Source organism: Amblyomma mixtum, chromosome 2 (genome assembly GCF_055824585.1).
Source record: "Amblyomma mixtum isolate Tamu chromosome 2, ASM5582458v1, whole genome shotgun sequence".
NCBI classification, from domain to species: domain Eukaryota; kingdom Metazoa; phylum Arthropoda; class Arachnida; order Ixodida; family Ixodidae; genus Amblyomma; species Amblyomma mixtum.
Window position 1 is genome coordinate 108,042,652 of NC_143013.1, and position 13,069 is coordinate 108,055,720.

General features: G+C 44.5%; 1 protein-coding gene across 1 annotated transcript in view; it reads right to left on the reverse strand.

Moving 5' to 3' along the window:
• LOC149360505 (sodium-coupled monocarboxylate transporter 2-like) overlaps nt 1–13,069 on the reverse strand; it is a 169,378-nt gene that overhangs the window by 87,890 nt on the left and 68,419 nt on the right. The window lies entirely within an intron of this gene.

A 13,069-nucleotide genomic window follows, 5' to 3' on the forward strand; every position in this document is an offset into this window, starting at 1 on the left:
GGTAAGGTCTCGTGTTAGCTTAGATTTGAGGAGGGAACGGAGGAAACTGGTGAAGCGAAAGGCTATTAACGAGTTAGCGGTAAGAGGGAGAGTAGAGGAATTCAAGATTTTGCTGCAGAGCAGACTTTCCGCTTTAATTGAACAAGACGACCGTAGTGTTTAAACAATGAATGGTAAATCTCCCAGCTATCGTTACGAAGTGCGCCACAGAAGTAGGTGGCAGGATGGCTCGACAGGATAGCGACAACTAAAGACCTGATTAAGTAACGCCAAAGCATGAGGACATCTAACTCCACAGACAGAATAGAACTAGCAGAGCTACCGAGGTTAATAAATAAGCGCAAGGTAGGCGACATAAGGAAGTTTAACATTCGAGCATGCTCTAAAGAACGGAGGCAGCCTAAACGGAGACTAGGCATAGGTAAAAACCAGACTTATGCGCTAAGAGAAAAGAGGGCAATGTCATGAGCAATATGGATAAGATAGCTAAAGTAGCCGAAGAGTTCGACACAAATCTATACGGTAGCGAATGTAATCAGAATGCTACTGGAAGAGGCAGTCGTGCACAGCAATGGGACACCACGCCACTAACGAAGGAGGAAGTAAAGAAAGCCTTAGGAGCAATGCAAATGAGGAAAGCAGCTGGTGAAGGTCAAGTAACAGCAGATTTGTTGAAGGACGGAGGATAGACTATGCTAGAAAAACTAGCTACCCTATATACGCAATGCCTTGTGACCTCGAACGTACCAAAACCTTGGAAAAACACTAACATTATCTTAATTTGAGTTATTGATTAATTGGGGTTTAACGTCCCAAAGCGACTCTGGCTATGAGGGACGCCGTAGTGAAGAACTACGGAAATTTCGACCACTTGGCGTTCTTTGACGTGCACTGACGTCGCACAGTACATGGGCCTCTAGAATTTCGCCTCCATCGAAATTCAGCCGCCACGGCTGTGATCTAACCCGCGTCTTTCGGGCCAGCAGCCGAGTGCCGTATCAACTGAGACAACGCAGCGGGCCTAACATTATCTTAATTCATAAGAAAGGAGACGTCAAGAACATGATGAATTAAAACCGATCAGCTTACTGTCCTCTGCCTACAAGCTATTTACTAAGGTAATCGCGTATAGAGCTAGGACAGCCTTAGACTTCAATCAACCAAATGACCATGCAGGCTTTAATAAAGGACACTCAACAATAGACCATATTGACACTATCAATCAGGCGACAGAGAAATCCGCAGAATATAACCAACACCTATATAAAGCCTTCATTGATTACGAAAAAGCATTTTACTCAGTGGAAACCTCAGCTGTCATGCAGGCATTACAGAATCAGGGTGTAAAAAGTGTTATGTAAAAATATTGGAAGATATTTATAATGACTGCACAGCTACCATCGTGCTCCATTAAGTCAGCAATAAAATTGCAATAAGGAAAGGTGTCAGGCAGGGAGACATGATCTCGCGAATTCTATTCACCACCTGTTTAAAGGAGGTATTCTGGGGCGTGAAATGGGAACAGTTGGCGATAAGAGGTAATGGAGAATACCTAAGCAATTTGTGATTCACTGATGACATTTCCTTGTTAAGCCACTCAAGACGTGAACTGCAAAGCATGATCAATGAGTTAGCCAGGCAGAGTGGAAAGCTAGGGCTAAAAATTAACATGCGGAAAACCAAAGTAATGTTCCACAGCCTAGCAAGAGAACAGCAGTTCGCAATTGGTGGCGAGGTGCTGGAAGTAGTAAGAAAATATGTCTGTTTAGGGCAGGTGGCGACCGCTGATCCGGGTCTTGACAGGGAAATAACTGTAAGAATAAGAATGGGGTGGAGCGCATATGGCACGTTCTCTCAGTTCATGAATGGCAGCTTACAAATATCCTTCAAGATAAAAGTTTACATCAGCTGTATCTTACCGGTACTCACCTATGAGGCAGAAACGTAGAGGCTAACAAAGAGGGTGCAGCTTAACTTAAGGACAACGCAGCGAGATATGGAAAGAAAAATGATAGGTGTAGCGTTAAGAGATCGGACGCGGGCGGAGTGGGTGAGGGAACAAACGCGGGTTAATGACATCCTAGATAAAATCAAGAGGACGAAATGGGCTTGGGCAGGGCATGTAATGCAAAGGCCAGATAACCGCTGGTCCTTAAGGGTAACGGAGAGGTTTCCAAGAGAAGGCAAACGTAGCAAGAGGCGGCAGAAAGTTAGGTGGGCGGATGAGATTAAGAAGTTTTTGGGGATACGGTGGCCGCAACTGGCGAAGGACAGGGTTAATTGGAGAGACATGGCAGAGGTGTTTCCCTGCTGTGGGCGTAGTCAGGCTGATGATAATGATGATGTCTCACTCTTCAGTAACAAAACAAAGCAAGGGCCGCACCAACTGTTCCTGCTTAGATTGGAAGCTCAACAAGAAGAACGCCTGTCATGCACAGGTTAGGTAAATGGTAGTCTACTGGAGTCATAACGTGAATAGCGGGCAAGCGAAGAGCCGGGTAGAAAATGACCACCAACGGTCATTACAATAATAGACTGGATATGAAGAGAAATAAATATTAGCCAAAGGCAGCTCATAATAAGCTATGCAGTGATGTTCAAAATAGAAAGCCTGGTTCAAAGCAAAGGTAGCTCCAGAAGTCGAAGGACCCCTTGTTCTGCAGTGAGCCCGTTTCGATCATGGTTAGGATGATAACTGCGACCATAAATTCACATGGTAACAAAGTTCCTAAGGCAAGCGCAAAACTCTGGTTCTTATCTAATGGACCAGAAATTATTATGTTTACCTAAATGCGTTTACCTAAATTTGTTTAAATAATGTTTACCTGAATTTATGTTTACCTAAATGCGTGAAAACAGGTGTGCGGGGCATTGTCACTCGTAACGCAGCCGCTCCCTCAGCTCTCTTGCATTGGTTCAGTGTGGTGACCGTATGTTTTATTTCCAGTGATCCTTCTCGTCTAGGCGGTTCGTGCACATGAGGCTCCTCTTGAGAATTTCTTAGACATCCGTCTCATTATGGTTTCTAAGGAGCTGGTCATCTCCAGCGTTGTCATTATTCGTGCTTTCTATCTTTATGAACTTCACGTCCTGCAGCAAATGGAGAAAACAGTTATTGGTTGGTGTGCCAAGGAATTTCTCTCTGATATACGTACCTTGTGTTCCGCATCAGAGGGTGGAAGCGCTGACCTTCGCCACAACTTCACTAGCGCGTCGCTGGTCAATTTAGGCTGCTCCTTTTTGCTGGTAATTTCACCTGCGAACAACAAAATATTCATGACACATCTCGTAAAAATATATTTCCTCAAGATATACCTCATCTTTCTGTCAGCCAGAAATTCTGATCTGTGTTATTTCTGGTTTTAAAGCGAAAGCTTTACTACTTGCACTTTCAGCCTTTGCCGTGGCGCGGCGGTGCCACCATTGACCTTTAGTTGACCTCTGTGTGACGTCATGTGTGACATCACGCCGAATAGAAGGGCGACCGACTCGCGCCGTCACATGCCGCGGCGGTGCCACCACCGGCGCCTAACTCCTGCGCTCTCCGCTAGGAGCGCAACAGGTGCTTTGTGACGTCACGCCGAAGAGAAGGGTGACCGACTCGCGCCGTCGCAAGCCGCGGCGGTGCTACAGTGCTCTAGAATATTCTAGAGCACTGTAGCGCTGCCACCACCGGCGCCTAACTCCTGCGCTCTCCGCTAGGAGCGCAACAGGGGCTTTGTGACGTCACGCCGAAGAGAAGGGCGACCGACTCGCGCCGTCGCAAGCCGCGGCGGTGCCACCACCGGCGCCTAACTCCTGTGCTCTCCGCTAGGAGTGCGATTGGGGCGTTACGCTGAAGAGATTAGGCTCGACTCACGTCGCTAGAAAGCAGTAGCTGTGCCAACCACCAGTGGCTTAACATTGCTTCTCGATCTCGCGCCGTCCGTGTGCGACGGCGGTGCACATGAACGGCGGCCTAACTGGACTGGATTGTACTGGACTGGATTGTACTCGACTGGATTGGATTGGATTGTATTGGAATAGATTAGATTAGATTACATTAGATTACGTTAGATTGGATTGGATTGTATTGCATTGGATTGGATTGGATTGGATTGTATAACAGATGCATCGCCACATGTCTAACCACAAGCACCATCACCAGCTACACTACCGGCTGAACCATGACGTAGGTACGGATATTGCTTTCGCAATTACCGGGCTTAACCAAGCTAAGCCACAGCGAATTTTTTTAGCCTTTGGTGAACAGATTGACCGACTTGATTCAATCAAAAGAACCAGAAGATGGCAGAGACGGAAAAAATTTTGTTTGGCGGACTCTTTAATCCACCACTTATGACAGCTACAGAAATTAATATTGAATTGGCAGTTACCCACTCTCATAGCAACGTGTATGGTGAGGAAAACAACCTTTTTTGCAGAAAGCAACCTGACCCTGATGCGAGTTTTCGTAACCCACCAGTCCCGGTCTCCACGCTGGCAGAGGGGAATTGAGACAAGCGTAGGCATAGTTAAGGACTATGCAGTGAGCTATGGAAAGAAAAGTGATAGGTGTAACGTTAAGAGATCGGAAGAGGGCGGAGTGGGTGAGAGAACAAACGCGCGTTAATGATATTCTAGTTGAAATCAAGAGGAAGAGGTGGGCTTGGGCAGGGCATGTAATGCGAAGGCCAGATAACCGCTGGTCCTGAAGGGTAACGGAGTGGATTCCAAGAGAAGGCAAGCGTAGCAGTGGGCGGCAGAAATTTAGGTGGGCGGATGAGATTAAGAAATTTGCGGGGATAAAGTGGCCGCAACTGGCGAAGGACAGGGTTAATTGGAGAGGAATGGCAGAGGCCTTTGTCCTGCAGTGAGCGTAGTCAGGCTGATGATGATGATGTAGGCATAGGATTCTCATTTACCGTCATCTGAGGGTGGAAGAAGGCTACAGTTCAAGTCAACTGTCTTATCGGCGCCATCTCGACGCCAACCCAGCTCACCATCACCCCACTTGCCAATTTACGGTCTGCACACTCATCGGCTTAAGACTCTATTCAAGAATACAATTCAGAAACCTCTGACCGCCGCTAGATGCGCACGATGTTAAAAGGCACTCGCATTTAGCGAACAAGCAGTAAGGGCCCGATACATTTAATCTTGATAACTGAAGGACGAAAGAAAATGGTTCGTAATTATGTCCCAAATGCAGAAATCACGATGAACACGGTGCCACGAAGACGTAAACCTAGCGGCCTCCTGCCCTTCGGTGTTTTGTGCTTTTCTGTCACCTTTGTCCATAAGCTTGCGATGAGAGGATGGAAGAAGTTCGCTGAAGAAAGCTTCGACAAATATTTTCTATTTCCCAGACAGAGAACACTTATAAGTATCGCACGACTTATTCGGCCACGTTCTGCACTGAGTGTTCTGAACAACGGTTTTGAGATTCCTTTCACCCCTGTTATTGGCCCTGAATTGTTTTAAGGGACACCTCCAGATTGTCCATAGAAAAGAAGTTTTAACCCTGTTTTTTTTTATAGTGCATTAGCGAAACTGGAAGCGCCCCTCGGAGAAACCACTGGACAATTTTGTTGAAGTTTAGCTACAGCACAAAATGCTGACCATATACAATGCCTACGAATTGCTAAAGGCTGTAGGAGCTCTTGTTAAAGGATTTTTACGCACAATCTTAAAACATTCTGAACTGAAAATGACCGAGAAGATAGACCTCAAGATACTTCACATGGAGCCATTTTCCTCCAAGCTGCTAAAGCTAGCTCTAACTTGGCTTTCTGGAAAGTACCAAACAATAAATTGTTTCCTTTCCTCCTCGGCGTAATGCCCTCGCCGCTTTGGTTTTGTTCCTTCAGTTAGAATAACTGGCCTCTTTCCTAGGGAATTTGGAGTTTATTTCACGCCATATCTATTCGGTCATTCCTTCATGCCTGTCAAGTACCTCACAGCAAGGGTGCGATCAGAATATTTTCACTCAGCTGCTTTCACTTAGGAACGATGCATGTGCAGCCTCTAAATAGAATCAAATATTCTGGCAAGCTGCATTTAAGCTGGTCCTATAAAACCAACTTCCTTAAACTATTCCGCCCCCCGCCCCCTCCCTCCCATTCCGGAGAATTAGATCGACACCACTCGTCAACGCCCGTCTAACTCAATACACTTTTCGCACCATGAAGACCATGATGGTGCACTAAGCTGCACTTGGGTCAGTTTCCTTCCTGGCCAGATGTTTTTTTACAGGCTTATTACAGCGCCAGCTTTTAATGTAAAAGTTTTTGGAAAAAACGTGTTTGCCGTCGTCGTCAAAAAAGTGTACACTTTTGTGACGACGTGACGACCGTGTCAAAAATGTTGTAGTTTTGTCGTAACGACGGAATTCTCAGTTTTCTCTCAGTATTTTTTTTCACTAATGCAGTTTTTTACTGTAGCAATTTTCTATATCCATAGCTCTGTAGTACCCTTCTGCAGTAACTCCACAAAATTCTGTTGTTACTACAGAAATTTCTGTTGTTGCTAAAAGCTTTTGGTACAATACATTACCAAAAATCTGTTGTGACAACAGAAATTTTTTTTTGTCCTTTTTGACTGGGCATAAACCGCACCTTGCGCCTTGAAGGCTTTCAGAAGAGGCATATTTTTGTTTGTTAGTGGAGATTTCGCGTTCCGGCAGTCGAGCGTGGCTGCAGGAAGAGGAGCAAGGAAAAGGCAAGGACCTCGCACAGACCGGTGCCTTTCTGTGCGAAATCATTATCGCAAGAAAACTACAGTGATTTCCTGCATTGGTAGTTTTGAATCGCCATTTAGTTGTTCCGCTTACCCTTGTGTGGTGCTTCCCACACGCTGCCTTGCAGCTGCAGTTGTCTCAACCTCCTTTTATTTCATTTATTTTTTTTTCCTACACTGCCTGCGAGCGGAACATGGTCCCTAGTAGCTCTCTGCTATTATTCCTGCACCTTTCGATGCTGGAGCCATGCAGCTGTTTGTGATCCTTGTTAAGCGCACGAATCTCACAGCAGCTGGGCTCAACAAGCGGATTCAAACGCAACGCGTGAGGCGAAAAGTCCGCGATGGCAGCGCCTCGTCATGGTGAGGGCATGAATTAAGCAGCGCTGGATGAAGCTTATTTTCGGTGCATGATCAGTAAGCTCCACCGCATCTCGCTTACGTCACAGATCATTGTTGGCTTTTTACCTCAATATTGACGGGAACGTAAGAATATTTTGTTGCACGTGAGTAGTTTTAGGAAAAATGGCGCTGGATGCTAAAGGAGAACGCGATGTCTCAGTCTGTACGGTGTAACACAAACATCCAATTTACAAAACCGGGTGATAGCGGGCGTCGGCATATCCTTTCAGGCTCCTTTAGATATCATTAGATACTTTCAATTCGCAAGAATTCCTTCGAGCTTTCAAATTCTGCAGCACAGATCTCTCAAGATCACTCAGAAGTGACGCTGCAGAAAAGAAAACTACGGAAATTCATAACAATGTACACGGCATTTTGGTGATCAAGCAAAGCTAGTTTATGATGAACTGCTGATAAAGGATTACATTTACGAATGCGACAAGCTAAGCCACAGCCCAAACTATCAAGAGATGACGACCGCCCTTGCAAAGATTTTAAACACCAACCTGTTTATTTTATTAAGGATAACGTAGCGTGAGAAGGCACGAACGAAGGCACGAACAGGGCGAGACGGCAGCTGTTATTTTAACATTGATTCATATTATTATTTTACGCACGTTAATGACGTAGTATTGCTGTAGTTGTTTATTGATGAACAACCTATATGCTTCTCATTACTACACTGGTGTAGTGCTGTTACATTACTAATCTTACTACACTGAAACCTAACTTGGGATAACATATTCATGAAACCAGCAAGAAAGTCACCAGAGCTACAGGCATTGTAAACAAGTGTAGACATGTATTAACTCGGATGATTAGGCTACTTCCGTAGAACTAGCCAATACTACTTCAACTCATCTATGCCCATTTGGTATGGGGAACAACAAAAACAGACTTTAAAAAATTACTGTTATTAGAAAAGAAAGTAATGAGAGAAAGAGCTAACATAAGGTATGATTCGCGCAAAAAGCTTTTTAAAAGATTTAGAGTCATTAATGTTGTTAAGCATTACAACTACCGACTTACAGCATCGTACTGCGCAGCTGTAAAAAGCAACCATTTCTACCAGAAAAGCTCCACATTGAAGACAGCCGTTCTCGCATATAACACGTTATCCAGACGTGTGGTACATGCCAACCCCGCACAAAACTATTCCATTCAATCACTAACTTATAATCTTCCAGTTGGCCTCAGCAGTTATGGTCGTGAATCTGTTGATATTATCAGGCTGCCTAAAAAACGTTTGAAGAATGTTTTCTTGTGATGCCAATATTGTAACCGTGTGAATATATAGTAAGCTAACACCTTGCAATCAGAGTGCTGCTTTTCTTTCTGTTAGTGTGAACCTGTCAGTGCTGTTTTCTTCCTTGTAAAATTTATCTGTGCTTTTGTTTCCTCACTGAGAATATTCATATTGCGCCTATGCTGCTGTCATGAGTTCGGGCAGTCGCCTCACCAAGCTGCTGGCAGCAGTAGTTTTTTGCGGCTGCTCCATCTTTGAACCTTGTACAAATAAAAACAAAATTTGATTTGATTAAGTTTTCTGGTGCATTGATACCATTCTCCTTTTGGACGTATCTTACGTAAGCTGAATTTGATAAATAAACAAGTATACAACCCTTTCCGCAAACCAGTCTCTTGACAACAATGATTCAAGCCTAAAGGTGTACTGATTCTATATGCTCCAAGTTTTTCATCCCACGGGAAGGCAGTTTACCTATGTAATGGCTAGTTCAGCTATCCTATCTCCAACTTCATTTACGCACTCCAAAACTATTCCGCAATCAGCTACATGGCAAGCTGTGGCAAACGTTTGGCAACATAAGCTAAGCCCCGCATCATATCTCTCCCTCTCTTACGGCGTTGAACGGGTTCGGCACGCAACTTGCAATCTGATAGCTTTATCAGCTGCAGCTGCAAAAATAAAAAGCAGTAAAACGAGGTATGTGTAAGCAGTACGATACCTGTAACAGCACTAAGAACCACACCAATTATTATAGTTGCAAAAACAGCGAATAAGCTGCTCCATAAGTGTGAGAGACGAAATCCAGGCGTTTCTTGTGACCTGCAATAAGGAGAGAGACACATTGAATGACCTCGTTCACATCTCATTCGCCACTGCCTCGCTTTTTGAACACTATTTATTCTTCTGATAATGATCCCTCAAATGTATGTTTCTGATACGTGGAAACACCAGGAAAAAACACCAGAGAATACGAGTAATCATTGCGAAAAGAAAAGGTTTTTAATGCTTTGTGCTACCTTATACTTATATTAGGTTCAGAGGCCAGTGGCCACTTTACAAAAAATAAAACAGCGCTCGCGAAGTAGCAGCAGTGGTACTTCAAAGAACTGGAGTTTTCGAGACAATCACAGCACTTTTTTCTCTGCGCTTGCCTACAGTCAAAAATCAAGCTGTGCCAATGGCCCCCAAGGGAGATTACTAAAGCTACTACTACTAGTGGCCGCCGCGGTGGCTCAGTGGCTATGGTGCTCGGCTGCTGTCCCGAAAGACGCGGGTTCGATCCCGGCCGCGGCGGTTGAATTTCTTTGGAGGAGAAATTCGAGGCCCGTGTACTGTGCGATGTCAGTGCACGTTAAAGAACCCCAGGTGGTCGAAATTTCCGGAGCCCTCCACTACGGCGTCCCTCATAGCCTTAGTCGCTTTGGGACGTTAAACCCCATAAACCAACCAACTACTACTAGTACTGGTCCACGGTACGGACCGGATAAGCGGGACGCGTACAAGAGATCGTATGCGTCAGGGTCATGTCCAGCATTCCTGGACGAAAATTTTTAATACTGGTGTATTGTAAGGTACTGTTATGGAAATATTAAGGTAATGGTCCACTCTTCCGACGTGTAGCAAAATATTTGTTTCCAGTTTTTTCATCGCTTGCTTCGAGCAGTTAAGACTGCCGTATAAAACCAACGGGGAACGTTTCTGACTACAACAAAACGTTAATAGCAAAACAACTCAAGCCTTCCCGCGGGAAGACCTGCGGATATATTGATTTTTATATTGAAACCTTACAATATATGAAAACATTGCGTGCATAAACTCTTTGCTGTTGAAAAAACGGTTTTGTTCAGAATTGCTGGTCATGATTACCCTATTGAAAAAACTCTGCGTGAGCTTGCACGAGAACAGTGATTTTTGTACGATCACGTTCATTTTGCACACGAATGCGCAGAAATTGTGCGTTACCTGTACGCATTCTGTGCGTCCTGTGTGTACATATGCGCGTACTGTGAGCTGAAAGACGTACACGCACACTCTTTGCGTGTAAAAAATCGTGGACTCTCGTGGACAACTCTCTGTGCGTGGACATCTGCGTGCTGAGAGGGGGCTTGCCGAAGCTGTGCGTGCTTATGTGCATACTGAACAAGCTCAGTGAGGCTGCGTGTGGCCATGTGTGCGTTTGCTTGCTTAGTAGCAACTTGTCGAGACTGTAAAGGCCCATTTAGGGTGAAAGCAAACAAAGTTCGAGCATTCAGTTAATGATTACTTCCCAATAATGAGCAATAAGCTCACGTTTTGCTGTTTTATAATTTTCGTCTTGGCGTAAGTACCCATTAATCATTTTCAACTTCAGCAAACAAATAACCAAAAAATTATCTTTTAGTGCAAAATGGTTCCCTTCGATACTGCAGGGACCTGTACATGACAACATGCACACTGAGCAAGAACTTGTCAACATTGAAAGTTCATTGTAAAATAATGTAAAAAACAAGCTTCTAATGACTCTTACAGCATCCTTCAGTTCTTCCTTTAACCAATTCTGAAAGTTACAGATATCTTATAGATGCATGATGAAAGCCATCCAGAGCATTTCTGTTGTTGCCCGTCATGCAGACAGCCATATTTCGAAATCAGAAGCAACACAACCATTTGTTGCTTGCACTCGAAAGGAGTCAATCAATGGAATAACTCTGAAAGGGCAACAGTGTTTGTTAGGTGCAACAAACAAGCTTGGGGATATAATCAGGTTCAATCAAACATGACGTGCAGAAAGCGAATTGTGAGCTGTAACAGGAATGTTACGAGGCAATTTCTAAAACCATTTCCAAAGCAATTTCCAAAGTCATTAGCATAAATTTACATACACGTAAAAAGGCCGTGTAAGCCTACATGAAAAGACAGTTTTGAATTCACAGTTGGTGTCAAAAGTTCAGAAATTAGTGCCCTCTCTCAATTTCAGTGACAAATCACAGATCGATTAATTAATTCCCAGTATGGCTCCAGAACAAATCCAATGAATCTCAAATGTGCGAAGTATATATACCACACATGTTGCCTGATTAGCACCAGCATTGCATGATGCATGACGAAGTATCACACTCTTCATTCGTCTTCAATCTGTTTTGAAATTTGCACTACCACAAAGACCATCTGGATGAACTATGATTCCATCATATTGCTGAGAGTCACATTTGAAGACCAAGAGCAACACAACAGTGTGCTGCACATGAGTGGATATAATGCACTGGGACAACTGTGCACAGTAAGGAACGCTTGTAAGGCGTCAGGTATTTGCTTGGGGAATGTAATCAAGTTCAGCCATGTTTCATGTGTAGAAAGGAAGATAAGAGTTGTAGCAGAACTATGAAATCCAACATCCAATACTGAACTTCCCCAGGTGATCTACACACACATAAAAAGCACGAAAGGATAAGCTCAGCGGTACTGTTAAGTTTGATGCCCTTTGAGGTTTGACTTGCGCGTCTGTATGCAACCATCAGATACCATCTTGAAGTTACCAGAATGCCCAAAACAACTTTGTTGAACTGTTCTACTCTAAACTGAAATACTTTTCCTTAAAACATTTTTTTTTGCAACATGCTGTGTAGCTAATTATAAAATAAAGAAAAGAAGCTGATAAAATTTTCTCATCTCAAGCGTACTGATAAGTACACAAATCTGAGTGCTTTCAAGAGAGGTGACGCACCCGGTATTCAGTGTCCAGAAGCATACATAATGCTGCAGAATCCTATAGCAAGAAAATTTCTTTTAGTTGACAGATGGCTATGTCTGGTTACAAAGTCAATACCAAGTAAGGCACATATCCTAACCTGCAATTACAGGAAGCTGCACGTGCTTCATAGGCTGTAACTCCGCCAATAACTGCTACATATTTCCCACCTCTAGCACGAGTGCGGAATCAATATACAGCATGGAAACAGCAGTTCTGTTGCTTTAGCTTCTTTACTATGCTGTTTAGGCAAGAGACGAGTTGAAATATTTGCGTGGGCAGTTCTCGATTGAAGTAACGTAAAAAACATCCGCACTCCTTTCTGCTGAAGCGACTGGTGGACCACTTTTGCATGTCGCATCTCGTATGACTTGCTAAGGGTCCAGCTGACACACGCACTTCGTCAAACCTTCACACAAAACACTCTTCGCTTTTGCTATAAGCTCCGGCCACAGGCAGTAAGTGTCCCGTCACCGTTCACATCGCAAAAGAAGGCAGCGCTCGCAGGCGGTCAGTTTGAGCTGACAGCGACAGGCGTTGCAGGCACACCGCCGAATAAGTTTCCAAGGAAGCCACACTGTAGAAGGGCGCCGTGTTGTAATCGAAACACACCACAGAAACAATGGCCACTGTCGCTGCTTATGAGCCAGGCATTTTTGCAACGAAGTTAGCAGTGCAATAGGCCGAAAGGTGCGACTCATCAAACGACGGCACCGCACTGCTGACCTCATTATCGTTGTCGACCAGACATCCATAACACATATGCCCCGACGGATCGCTTAATTGGGAGCTGCTACCACTCTTGGATGAGAGCGCGCCCACCGGCAGCACACACCGGTAATCCTTCTTCTTTTGCGATTCCAGCACAGTAACAGCGGCGCGCAAGACAGCCCAGCAGCAGCACGAGAAAACAAGCGAAGCTCACGGCGGTGATCTCAGAAACCATGCAGCATGTCGGATAGGCTTTGGATTTG